This window comes from Enoplosus armatus, chromosome 18, assembly GCF_043641665.1.
Source record: "Enoplosus armatus isolate fEnoArm2 chromosome 18, fEnoArm2.hap1, whole genome shotgun sequence".
NCBI lineage: Eukaryota > Metazoa > Chordata > Actinopteri > Centrarchiformes > Enoplosidae > Enoplosus > Enoplosus armatus.
This window is the reverse complement of record NC_092197.1, coordinates 17,985,929-18,000,323: the sequence shown is the minus strand read 5'-3', so window position 1 is coordinate 18,000,323 and position 14,395 is coordinate 17,985,929. Positions and strand designations below refer to the sequence as shown.

General features: G+C 40.9%; 1 protein-coding gene across 1 annotated transcript in view; it reads left to right on the top strand.

Annotated features, from left to right (window-relative positions):
* Positions 1-5,593: 5,593 nt before the first annotated feature.
* Positions 5,594-14,395, top strand: part of tjp2a (tight junction protein 2a (zona occludens 2)) — a 30,957-nt gene continuing 22,155 nt past the window's right edge. The window contains exon 1 of the mRNA XM_070924721.1: positions 5,594-5,727. The gene's annotated coding sequence lies outside the window, so the exon portion shown is untranslated. The remainder of the gene's footprint in view (positions 5,728-14,395) is intronic.

Below are 14,395 nucleotides of genomic sequence, written 5' to 3'. Positions count from 1 at the left end.
TAGTGAGGAATAATGAGTGATGGCTCCTCTCCAGCCACTGCTACTTCTTGACCTTTGACCTCCCGGTCCCACGGTGTCGAGACATCAGGACGTCACAACAGTCCCGTCACTTTCTCCAGCGTCAGCGTCACGCTGTGCCTCTGCCACTTTCCCTTTTTAAAGTAGTAAAATGTAAAATATGCCAAATCACTGGTTCTTTTGTAGAAATCCCATTATTAACAGATACAGTCTGTGTTTATGTGCGTTAAGATCACTGAGCCTGTGTTAATATAAAACACTATGGAGCTGTTTCTTCTCCTGTTATTGTTCACGTTTGCTGCTAATTGAACAACAGTGCTAACAAAAAACAATGAGAGTCAGTTTGACCTCTCCTCTTGGATGTTTGATTTTCTGTGCAAATGTTCAAATTTCCCCGAGGAAATAAATAGTCTAGTAGCTTAATCAGCTACAGGAAAAGTAACTGCCTGCTGTTATTTTCAGATCATGTAATTTTGTAGATCGTTCTGTTTCAGGAATCTGAATGAAGACGTTCAAATGAGCTTGAGTGACACAGTGTGTTATACCCTTATAAACATTACGTATGACTGATTTTAAAATCTCAATTTTGCTTATATGTTGATATGATGCTGCACAATAATTCACTTGTTCTATATCCTCTGTGTCTTTTCTTTCTCCAACAAATCTGCTGCCACCATGACAAAAAAGTATTTGCTCAGTTTCTTGTTATAATGAGATGGTTTTCATGTTATAACGACATTCTTCTTGTTATTACTACAGCAATATTCAGCCAGCAGTTTTCTGGCCTTGACCCCTGTGCCATTTCTCTACAGAATGTACTCTTTAGTGGGATTTATTAAAACTAATGCCTTTCATAAACTGTTTGGAATCCTGGAGGTAAATAATGTTAAGTCTTCTTTTTGTTCAAGTGCCTTAAAACGTTTAAAAATCAGTGCTTTTATGTGATTTATAGGCCTACACCTGTATTATAGCAATACTTTGAATGTACATCTGTGAATTAAATGAATATTTAATGTTCTTAAATGTGAGTTCTTTTTTGAGAATTATAATTTGTGTGTATCCAACATTTTGATGACACAATGAATTAACTTAATTACCGCGGTACACTCATCACAAAGCTACATGGAAAGAACAACTGTAGAAACAAAAAACGGACAATTTATCAACATGGCTGCTTTAAAAATCACACACATGCGCGTGTCATGGAAACAGACACGCGGCCAAGGTCATATAAGGTCAGCAGGCCTTTTTCCACTTGCCACTTGGACTTGACACGAGCATCTGGAAAACGGACCTTGTGGAGCACTAAGCCAGTCAGCAGAGGTTAGAAGAAGAAAAGCAAATTATTGGAGAAATGCCAATTAAAGAGGAGCACCTGCTCCCTACTGGGCTGAGGCTGAGGCCGGACATTCATCACGCAGGTAAGACAACTCAAATCATGTGTTTTTTTTCTGCGCCCAATTCATGAATTAGCCTCCATAAAAACTTTGACTCTTAAGTACGAAAATGACGAGAAAGGTTGTTGAATTTAAAGGTGGACAAGTGACAGAATATCTGGTAACCACGGAGACAATGGAACTATAATGGAACCATTAGGAGCAGACGTCAGCACGTGACCAGGGCCTTTTCCTCTGTGTGGACAGCTGAGCTTACTTACTTCAGAGCTGTTGTCGAAGCATCGGGTCCTTTTAAGTTCAAAGTTCATCACATTTGTGAACTAATAGTTAGATATTGATGGGAGCCATGTTGTTATGAGTGAAGGAGAAAGAAGAAGAAGAAACTGTCCGACTGTTGTTGGACAAAGAACAACTGCTGTGTATAATCGTCATTCTCATTTCACATGTTATTTTCATAAGAGTGGTGGTTTAGTGGTTTGTCATGCAAATGTGTGTGTGACTGCATGTGCGCGTCCTGCGTCCAGGATGCCGCCGTCTCCTGCACGCGCTGTGATTTGCAATTCATAAAGTGGGAGAATAATAAGTGACTAGAGTGTCACAGAAGCTCGGACGTGTCCTCCTGCCAGAATGCAGCCGCTGCACCACCAAGACCACCTGCGGTGGTAACACATGGTAACTGCAGGGGGTCTTGGAGGAGCACAGGTGCAAAGTACAGTAAGTAAGCCCTTTATTAAGACTGCAGAAGTAGCTACGGTGACATACAGCTGTGATAAGCTAAAGGTAACATTACATACTGTATGTTTATGATATTATAATAAATATTCATGAGTTGTTTTTGATGTCAGGACAGGACTCTTGTGTCTCATCCTAGGAAGCTCCGACACCACAGCGGTCTACTGAACACACATCTGCACCCAACCTAAAATGTATTTTGACACTGTGATATGGATATCATCCATCCATATACTGTATATATGAAGGATTATTATTGTGCACAGGCAGTATTCTATATAATGATTTATTTGTTTCCATGTGCTTTGGGGCTGTGCAGTACCTTCCTACAAACAGTATTCTTTACAACTTTGTTTGAGCTTGAGTTTGAATTCAATAATAATGGACTATATGTAACATGATCCAGTGCTCTGTGGTGTTGGGCATGACAAGCACCTGAATCCACTGCAGGTGTCACAAGATTTGTTTTGGCTAAAATGCTTCCCAACAGCTTCTCCACCACGACCCTGAGTTACCTGGATAACTTAGTTAATCACAGTCGTCACACACAGCAGAGTTAATCACAGTTACAGGTAGATCAGATAGATGTTCAGGAATGCAGGTTTTATTCAAACATAAAGGCTTTGTTGGAGAAGTGGTCACACAGCAAAGTAGAAATACATTTTTGCATGATGAAACATGATTATATTCTTATTTTGATCATTTTTTTTATTTTGAACAGTTATCATGTGCGAGCAGGATATAGATATGGTGAACACAAGTTGTCTGCACAAGATAAATTATCTTCTTTGTACATTTCTGACGGTTTCGAGTCAACGGGATACCATGCACAGTATATATATGTGTGTGTGTGTGTGTGTGTGTGTGTGTGTGTGTGTGTGTGTGTGTGTGTGTGTGTGTATGTATAATTACAAGAAAACATACACAAAGACACACACTCATACATAAAACACACATGATTTTCTTTGAATATTCAGGAATAGTGGGCTCCTATTGGCTCCTGTTATTGGGCCCATTAAGAAATTAAATGTTTGCCATTTAAGATAATAACCATGACCTCTATTTGATAACCTCAATGAAGTAACTCATCGACAGTAGTGGCAAGAGGTGGTGTAGATTGTGGAAAGGGAACTGAGAAACTGAAAATATGCTGAATATATTTGTGTGTGCCTCTCTAAAACATGCAGTGTACACTCATTGACCTGGCATTACCAGCAAAAGTTTTGCGGGTGACAAAAAATAATTTTGTAAAAATGAATCAATTGAATGTGGTCTCACTCACATCAGTTGTCATATTTTATTTAGACACAAGGGGGCGCAGCATTGATACAATCATAGACTGTATAAAGAGGATACAGTAGATGGTGACGGTAAGGTTTCTCTTTACTTTGCATTTCGGCATGTGTGCCCCGTACATTGCTATGTACTACTGAAGTATGATCAAACGGATCTCTTTGGTTTGCAGGCCAACTGTCACAGTCACAGTAAAGATAAATAGATTTTGTGCATCCAGTTCTATAGAAACGTGAATCTATCAGACTGGTTCACTTCAGTCGAATTTCTAGCGTGCAGTAAAGTTCTGCATCTGTCCTCACCCACTGGTGGTTTTACAGAGCAGAGTGTGAAGCCAGCACTGCAGGTTTAGAGGATTGAGGTTAATCTGACTCGGATGAAAACATCTGCCAGAGGTGGAAATTAACAAAGTACATTTACTTCTTCTCTCTGTGATTTTGAAGTAGGCTGCACTATAATTGAGAATTTGCATTATGTGAAACTTTAAAACTTTATGATGTTACTGTAAATATAGAAAACTACCTTCACCTATATCACTGAAGTATTTGCATCACCCATCGTATTTTATCAAGCGTACCACAACTTTGACTTAAATGCATCAGATGACTGTTGCGAGGATCACAGCTGTGGCCTCAGCAGGTTTTTACCTCTCAGCATTGAGAGTGTGAACAGTAGGCTCTTCTGTTTCTAACATCCGACATGCCAGATGGTCTTAACCTGAACAGGTTAAACCAGTCAGACAAGTTCCAAAATCACAGCCCGCTGTTGCTGTTTTGTGCCATGTACATGTATACTACATGAGAGGTCGCAAACAGCAGAACAAACAGAATGTGTGCAGAGGTGGCACCATTTTACAGAAAGAACTTCAACTGAGCTTGATGTCCCTTTGCCATTATTATCCACTCTTTATCAATCTCTACAGGGGCCTGCCATCTCAAAAGGAAGGAAAATCCCCACATTAGAGATGGGAGGTTTTTATAGCACCAAAAAATGAATGTGATGTCCCACGTCGTTTTTGTTGTTTGTTTGTTTGTTTGTTTGTTTGTTTAGGCTTTTTGTTTTGCTCTTGATATACACCTTTATGCAAAAGCACATGTGAATTCATCATATGTAAAACACATTTTACATTGCAGCTGTTATCTCCATGACGACGGTGAAAACTCCAAGAGGAAGGCTATGACTTGTGGTCAAAAGCTTCAGAAGAAGGCTAGTAAGAGGACCTTGACTTTTCTTTTTGGCAAACATTTTACATGTTTAGCACATGTGGAACACATATGAAAACATATGGATTTCATATGTGGATAAAGGGCACACAAAGAGATTGTGGTTTTCAGACGTTTCACATGTGAAATACAAGAAACCCCTTTTTCATTTTTTACCAGTTATTGATGGATTAATACATTATAAACATTTTAGTTCCCATTTAAAGATCAATGAATGAAATAACATATAATGTAGTCAATGTACTGATAAATAATTATTTTTATTTGTAAAATATTTGATTAATTCCCGGGTTGTTGTTTTTTTGTCCAATACTATATCAATTATTAGAATCCTTTATAATAATTTACACGACACCTGTGGTTCTCCGTAAAACACATTACACATGTGAAAACAGGAAATTCACCTGTTGTGGTAAGGACACCAACTAGAATTTTATTTATTTATTTATTTATTTATTTGTTAGAAATGTAAACATGGAATTGTTGTATTTGAATGTTGTTGTCTTTTTATTTCATTCAAATTTCAATTATGTATCAGCTTTTGGGCCCCCAAGAACTACGCGGCCCACCTCTGTATTATTACTTAGGAGACATCAGCCCATCATTGCCCATCAGTCTCAGATGAATAACACATAACTAGACCGGACATGACGAATCTGCTCAAGAGTCACATGCCTTCATTTACCTTTTCTGGTCAGCTCCTTTCTTGATTTCCGTTTGTCAGTAACTTCGTAGTAAACTGAGTCATTATGTCACATTTCGGTTACAGGATGGGTGACTCAGGAGGATCACACCCCCCCTGCCGCACCCAAATGGAGTCACCTGCGAAACTACAGTCGGCCTGCAGCCCTTGCGCACACAACACACCTGCCGTTTGTAAACCACGCCCACATACCTGCGAGAACCAGGAAATCGCTGTTTGGACCTGACGAAACCAAAATACTCCCTAGCATTTCGTCCCGTTTATACCCTCAACGTCCTCCGCACCCTTCGCGTCCACGTCCACGTTTCGGATAAGTCTGGTCTGGCCCCATAAAACCAGGAAACAGACGGAGTTTCACCCGGTAAGTACGCCGTGTATTGTTCGCCCTGAAAGTCGACATGTTTTTCACCGTGTGTCGTCGCGCTCACTGCCATATAAGGGCATCGCGCTGATGCCTTCAAAGGTCAAAAAGTGTGTTTTGGCAGTTTTAAGTAATAAACAACAGTTTCATCTTGCTCTCAAAGGCAGCAGGCTATCATGTCGGCTTTTTATCTGATAGGTTGTTGTTGTCAAACGGCCAAACATTCAGGCCTCAGTGTTGCTGTGTCTTCTCTGCGTTCATGTGTGCATTGTACTAGTCCCAGTGTAAATAAATGAGAGGCTCAGAGTGGGGCAGGGCTAGCATTGTACTATTGTAAGCTATTGTGTCTGTTTTTACAGGTTAGCAGCCAGATATACTTCCAGCGTTGTAACTTTGAAGCACCTTTACTGAAGTGACCAAGCTATCGCTCAAATACTGCACTTTACCATTTTGTGAGCGTTAGATTTTTACTTTTCCTCCACTACAGTTCACAGGGTAGCTAATATTGTAGCTACACCACTCCACTACATGTAGGAGTTACTGGTTACTTAGACTATACATTCACTTCCCAGTTTATTAGGTGTACGAGCTAAATGCATGCTAGAAACAACAGCCCAGCAGTACATTGACCACTACCTTCATGAAGGTTGCAATGTCAGTTTTTGACATATATGACATACAGCTCTGTAAGTATTTGGACAGTGACACAACTTTTGTTATTTTGGCTCTGTAGTGGATTTGAAATAAAGCAATTAGCATGTGCTTTGCAGACTTTCAGCTTCAATTTAAGGGTATTGACAGAAATATTGGGTGAACCGTGCAGGAAGTACAGCCATTTTATGCATAGACCCCACATTTCAGGGAAGCAAAAGTAACTGGACAAATAATATGATATAAAGTCGTACTTAATAGTTGGTTGCAAATCCTTTGCAGTCAGTGACTGCCTGAAATCTGAAAGCCCATGGACGTCACCAGACGCTGGGTTTCTTTCCTGGTGATGGTCTGCCAGGTTTCTACCTCAAATTGCTTCCAGTAGCCAGGCAAGCTCTGTGAAAGACAGCTCCACTCTCATTGCCGTGTGAATGGGTAAGTGACAGGCAATGTGAAACACTTTGTCCTGTCATCCTGTTGGCTGATGCCGACTCTTACAAATAGGTTTTTGTTTCATGCGAAACTGTAATATGTCTTTTTTTTTCCTCCCTTGTTTCTAGTTTGCCTCTCCAGGTCATTTCATGCTCCCAGATTTTGATGATCCAGATTAGGGCACGTGCAATCTCTTTCCCTCGCTCACTCTCACTCACTCTCCCTCTCTCACCCTCCCTCCCTCTCTACTCTCTCATCACAGATCTGTGAGTGGCATGTGTCCCTCCATCTGGCTCGCACACGCATTGCATACGGACATTGCATAATGGCCTCGGGCCTTAGTAATGGAGCACTACAGCGCTACTCCAACACGTGGGGAAGTGACAAGGGGCAGAGAAACAAACCGCTTATGTAAAAGCATTAAGATGACCAAACAAGTCCGGCTACATTTGCTCACCCTGTGGAAAAAGGAAAAACAAATAAAAGGAATTCTCATAGTTCATTAAATAGTGAAAACATGCAGGGACAGAGGAATTAACTGGAAGAATGAACCTCTCTCTTTCTTCTTCCATAATTAAAATCTGAACCTTTTTAAAAAGTAAAAGCCCTGACCTGCATTTTCGATGCAGTTCGCATTCATAATATTTGTTTGAACAGATTAGACAGAAAAAATACTGACGAAGGCAGCTGAAGATTTGAATTATAACATTTTAAGCTGGAGAAAAAAAACACACCTCACCACAGAATCTATCATATACATAAATATCATATATAATCCATATATAGTATTTCTACCTACCATTCTTTTTTAAAATATTGGCCTGAATTTTGCTTTTGAAACTAAAATAAAGTACACCATAAAAAACATAGTTATAAATATCTAAATATTATACAAATTGCTCCTGATGAGTGGGCCAGCAGAGTGTATGTGCACGGGGAAAAATGGAGATGACTGCAAAGATTCAAAAGATTGAAATGGTTCAAGTCGTAGTCATGATAATGCAGGAGCAGCACCAACCCCTCCCCTTCTTAGATAGGAAATGACTGCAAGTCACCATCGTGCAACCGTCTGTGTGAAACCAAATTGATGGCACTGCCGTAGAGGAGGTGAATGTTTGTTTGTGCATGATGCAATGAAATATTCAAAAGAAAGATACTGTGCGGAGAAAATGTGCAAGTTTGATGTTCTTGAGAGTGCAGACTGAAGCAGAGGGCTACTTATTTGGTAGTTGGTGAATGAGTTAGCAGACAGAGCAACATTACACTTTCTTCACCAGCTAGCTAGTTGCTAACTTTGTCTCCCGTTTGGTGGTGGGCAGGTAGCATACAGCAGGGTTATCAGAGCTTGTTTGCTGGAAATGACATTATGAGAGCAGCAAAACCATGGGCGGGAATGCCAAAAACAAAGCTCTATCACCTTCAGTGTGTGAATGAGAGGCCAATGTAAAGCTCTTTGTCTGTTAAGGTAGGAAGTGCAGTCCATTTCCCATTTAATCAGGTAGGTGCTTCACTAATAGAAGATAAAGAGAAAAATAATGACATTTTAATGTGATTTTCAAAGTAAACACCAGTAAATCCAAATTGCTTTTTTGAACAATAAAAACAAAAAAACGAGTTAAACAAACAGAGGAACATTTCAGGTTTATAGGTTATGGATGGCAGGTGTGCGCAGGTGTGATTGTGTACCTTTTACGTTGTTCCTCTGTGTGCTGTTTGTATCCCTACACGTACACACTCTCCTCTGTCTGGATGCAGTTTGGGCTGGATGAGTGTTCTCTGTGAGATTACTGTAAAGTGTTGGATTATGATAAAACCGCCTGTGAATGTCATGCTGCTGTGTGAATTTTGCGCAGCTTAATGGTTCGGTCTCCTCTGTGCTTTGAGCCCAAGGCTCCTAATCTGGGCTCCTTTGACAAAGATGACACACCGGGTGAACTTAAAAAACCCCTCTCCTTCATTTTCTTCCTCCTTTTGTGCCGTTGTTACCCAACATTTTTAAAAATAGATGCTTGTTATTTTGTCTGTGTGTGTCCCCCTGCTGTGCTCCTGGTATTCTGACTCCCCCCCCCTCCCTTGGAGTGCAGAGGGATTTCTGCTGCTCAGTGAAATCTGCAGCAGCTCTCATGGCACGACCATCCAGAGCGGTAATCCAGACCTACAAGCTGCTGGAATATAAATCCTGAGTTTGCATTGGCTGGCAGCTCATCAAGAGGCCACAGAGATTATTTATTTATTTCCAACCTCTCAGGACATGGCGGCCTGCTGTCAGCTGGTGACTCAGGGACAACAAGATGCAGACATTTAATCTGTGCAGCGGTGTGGCATGCACGCGCGGGGGGGGGTGGCACAAGTGTTTAGGAGTGGAGAAGTGCGCTCCTTATCAGGGGGAGGGAGCTGGGGTTGCATTATGGAAGTTTATTAATGACAAAACTATTGAGTGAGTGCAAAATATATGTTAAACAGTTATCAGTCTGCAGTTTGAAATTTGGGAGTGTGTCATCCCTTTAGACCTTGTGTCACTGGGCATTCTGACTGAAAGCTGCACTGAAAATGCAGTGAGCCGCTGCTGCAAAGCTGAGCCAGGTTCAACTCTTTTCCAGGCCACCACGTGTGTTTTTGGTGGAGCCCTCTGCATCTACACCCCTGTGCCGCGTCACCTCACTGGCCTCATTCAAACGAATTAGGTGGCTTTAATTTATTGTTTATTTATTTTTTAGCATTTGTGCCTTTATTATATAACCACAGTAGAAATGAGGGCACAAGAGATGCAACATGGCTGGACTTGAATCCTGGTCGGCATCTCAACCTTAAGGCCATGGGAGCGCCCTGTAGCCACCGTTTTGTTTTTGTATTATCTCAAGGTGGTTTCTCTAAGTTCTTAAGTTGCTTTTTTGTGATTATTGTGGTCCAAAATTACTACAATTTTTCAGTCAGCAGTCAGCTGCAACATTTTAGATAGATAAACCAGGACATTGCTCTGAAGATGTGTTTTGTACTCACAAATCTGTCCGTGTGCTCACTGCATTTTGTATAACTTTGTTCAGCAATACTTTTGTCACTAATAAACCTCCATAAGGGTTAGCCCTGGTGGAGGGGTGTGTGAGGATGTGAGGGTGAAGTGGATGGGTCTGTCCGGGTGTAAATGGTGAGAAGACTGAGCCTGGCTGGGGGATTATAGAAGAAGGGGGTGGGGAGCATACATGATCTGTCAGGGCTTAGTACCACAATTATTCCAGCGGCTGCCGCAGCAGCAGCAGCGGCGGTGGTGGCAGAGGCTGCGTTTTCATTAGTGTAATGTCCAGAGAAGCTCCAGAATTATGTAAGAGTGACGTGCTGTCATCCCCTCTCGTCCCGCCCACTGCCTGGCAGGAACGTGGCTGTTTGTTTTCCTTTTATCCTCCCTCGCTCAGAGAAGCCAAAAGGACATCTGTCAGAGTCGGCGGTTGGGGGACAGGACTCGTAGTAGCCACGCCACGGGGACCCCGCTGCTCCGGGTTGGCGAAGCCGTGGCTTCGTTGTCATGGAGAAACTGACGCACTGAGGCGGCAAGAGGGGACAAGTTTGTGGTCTTGATGATACAGAAAGAGAGAAGCAAGCGTGGAGATGTTGAATGTGCTCCTGGTCTCGCACTTTGTCGGAAGATGAGCAATGGAAGTGTAGCAGCGGTCGGGGCAGTGTGGTGTGTGTGATGCTGTCGCTGTTTGAGGAGATTTAGAAGATGAAGTTTAAGAAGTTCATCACGATTATGCAGGCCGCCATAGGGATTGTACCCCTGAACAAACGGGAGCTTCTGCCACCTGGCAGGAAACTGTGGAGATCCCCGGGGTGAGTTCGATCTGTGTGTCATTACCTTTTAAAAATGCATAGAGAGCTTGTGTATATTAGTAGTGAACTGTATGTTGTAACAACTACTGCGGCTGTTTATTTCTAAACCCTGATCATGTTTCAGAAATATGGGTACCTGGTAGCGTCTAGTTCAGGGAAGCAACAGATGGTTTTTGGATGATTACTAAGTGACCTGCAACATGTCAGTTCACTGGTCATGCAGATAATTTTGGTTTTATTTGCCCAGGTTTTGAGCGTCTGAGCTCTGTTTCCACTCCAACACAATGGAGGGGAATGAAATTTGGTTTATGGTCCTCAAGGCACTGGAGAATGTGTCTCTCCAGAAACCATGTCCCAGTTATTGCGGATAATCTAGGGTAATAGAGGCAGATCTCAAAAAGCCTGCAAAAATCAAATCAAAATTACCACTAGAAGTAAATATCAATCCAATAATCAATACGTGTGTCGCACATTCATATTCATGGATCTTTACAAGCAGTCACTGATGTTCTACATTGTGATAGGTGGCGAAATGTTAAAGCACTACGACAACAATTATTTTTTCAAAGCAGTAAAGAGTAATTGTTAAGCATTTGTCGAAGTTTACTTTGTTTTACTTAAAGTCTTTTTCACTGATAAGTTAATTTAAGTACTTTCAGACAAACCAAGTTGCTACCAGACGTAATTTATTTAATAGTCTTGCAAGGGTTCAAAAATGAACACCAGCATGTTGTATCTTTGAACATTTGCAAATGCATATAGGAGCTATTTCCCGTTTTGGAGGAGAGAACTGGAAGCCCCAAGTATGTCATCTCACTCACCCACGTGCCCCATGTTTGACCTTTTGTTTGCTGTAGGTTTTGATTTATTCTGCGTTGGTATTAATGTTGTTCTAATCATCTGCCCTTTTGTGATTTTGTTTTGTCTTGAATGTCCAGTACATCAGGAAGCTTACTGTTAAACATTTTCTGCCTTTTACCCAAAACCAGCTCTGTTACTTTGTTACTCAGATGTGAACATCATTTACATTGTTACATACTATTACATACTTGTTTATACAGTATATATCCTACCAGACTCATTTTACTGTATACACTACTTATTGGTTCTGTCCGTACTGTACATACCATAGCTGCATTCACTTGTACTGTACATTTTGTATATTGGGATGTTAATTGCTTATATATCACAGTTAGATCCCTTCTTACTACACTACCCCATTGATTTATTCTCCCCTCGGTACATTAATTCCTCTTTATATATATATATACTGTTTGCACAGTCTAATTAGTTGCTAAACTGCCTTGTGTTGTTCTGGTGCTTACTGTGTGCATTGACAGTAAAGTTACCCAATCTAATCTAAAACCACATGTTTAAATAGTCAGACTGATGTTCATCACATTGCATAGTAATGTTCCATTAATGTCAAACAAACCTGTAAAAAATGTACAATAGTATATAAACAGCTTATCGTCTCAGATGCTAGAATTGTGCATCACGACGTGCACCCAACATCTTCATGTCACCTTGATGTGATTCCACCGAAAGGCGCTGAACATTATTATTGAGTTATTGCCCAACTCAGAGTCAAACAGGCACTGAAGTGATGTTGGTATGATGAACTGCCTTACCTGTAAGGCAGGTAAAATATTACCCTTTGCACCTTAGTGTGACTGAGTAGTTTCGTAGTTACAGCTCATTGAACAGAGGCTTGGCCTAAATAGGATTGGGAATTTCAGTCACGAGGTTATCTTCGAGACTTTGAAATGAGAAAGCCTGCATTACAAAATCTTTCCTATATTGGAGTGAAGTGAGTTATGTCTTTTTTTTTTTTTTAACGTAGTGGTTCCTGGAGATACCAAGCCCTTCCTCATGTTTTCATTGAGCCTACAAGTCAGTGCTTCATGCATAAGGGGCAGCAGGTTTAGTCATGCAGAGGCAATGTGCTTTCTTCACTCTCGGCACAGTATGACAGCAGTCTGTGACTGGATCCAGTCAGACCATCTGAATGCATCAGAAACCTAATTTCTGACTTGCTGCCATGAAGTTGAAGTTGCTTCAGCTCGGCGGAGAACGCCACGTGTTGGGACATGTTGTTAGCGATCAGGTCAGAGATGCTGCTCTTGAAGTGAGACTGCAGATTATAGTATTATAGTCAGTAGTATCAGTGTGAGCCTGGTCTCCTCTGGCTTTACTCCGAGCCACACACGGGTGGCTTAGTTCTGGGAAACGTGGCCTTTTATTCACCATTTAGAGCTCTACTTTTTCTCATCTGACCATTTGGTTTATATATCTTCAGCAATCAAGGTTTTAGTTGTCGTTCTGACCGCTGCAAAACAGAGGTTGTAATCTTTAATCCCTGTGAAAGGGTGTGGTTTCTCCTCTAGCATTACTTAATTGTGTAAAAGATTAGATAGAGACAGAAGACATATATCCCAACAACAACAGCAATTGGGTGGACTTTGTCCAGAGACTGACTTTGGTGATATATCTCAACATCTACTGGATGGGTTGGCACAACATTTTGTACAGAACATTCATGGTTCACAGACGATATATCCTCCTGACTTTGGTGATCCCCTGACTTTTCTTCCATGTTCGTCCAATACTTTTTTTCAGCTCTGTAGATAGGAGTGTACATGTGGCTAAATTTGGACTTGAAGGACAGTGTTTAAGCCTAATCTCCCTTAGTACAACTCATGTACTCTTTACATTACAGTTGACCATTTTTGATGAGAATTTTTTTTGTCATTTCTTTTCATTCATTTCCATACAGTATGAAATTAAATGTGTAATGCATCACTTTTTATTATTATATGGTACTGAAGTTGTAGGGGCAGATTGATTTGAAAAGTCTGCATTACAAATTTTACAAACATTACTACCGTATTTTACTATTGCAGTTTCCAGAGTCCGCTTATTCACTTTCATACTTTACAAGCATGAATGGAACCCAATGGAGGCCTGTGAGGTGGGGAATATGCATTCAGAAAGCTGCAAGATTCAGCCGGGATGTTTTTTATACATGATTTCTAGTAAATGGGATAAAACACGCAAAATCACTGGTATGGTCCTCGCAAGTGGGTGCAAAAAAAGTTTATTGAAAAGCTTGTATTGGTTGTATGTTGGTGAAATATATTTTCCCACATCTGACCCTTAAAGGGGTGGTCCAGTGATTTAGTATTGCACTTCCATTAAGTTGGGGGACTCACAAGAGACAGATGGAGACAAAAGAATCGTCAAAATTGATGCAGCAGAGGCTAAAACGTCCTGAATTTTAGTTACTAATAGGGGTCAAACTCCAACAACACTGCATCCTACATTCCCCATAATGCAACTGGATAGTATCTTTCATTAGACGCTCTCTGCCTGGAAAATTTTTATTTTATTTTAATTTGTTCATTTAGGCTATTTTATTAAATGTCCACGTCTTTCAAACAATGTGTCACACAACTTTCTCTTAAAAAAGTGTAGTCTCAAAGCCCAAGCTGAGATGACCCTGGTGACATCATTTTGATGTCATCAGGGTTATTTTCTCCTTTTAGAAGACTGTGTACAAGGCTGGTATTTCAGGCTGAATAGTGCGAAATGTGTGTAACCTTTTTATGTGTAAAATTAGTGGAGTCCTCTTTTCAGAACTACCCTGGGAATTAAGAAATGAAAGGTCACAGCATGTTTTCTAAAAATGACGCAACATGTCACACGCTGCTCTCTCTCCACAAAAATCTACAGAGTGAAAGTTGTGGGTTTTGACTGACAT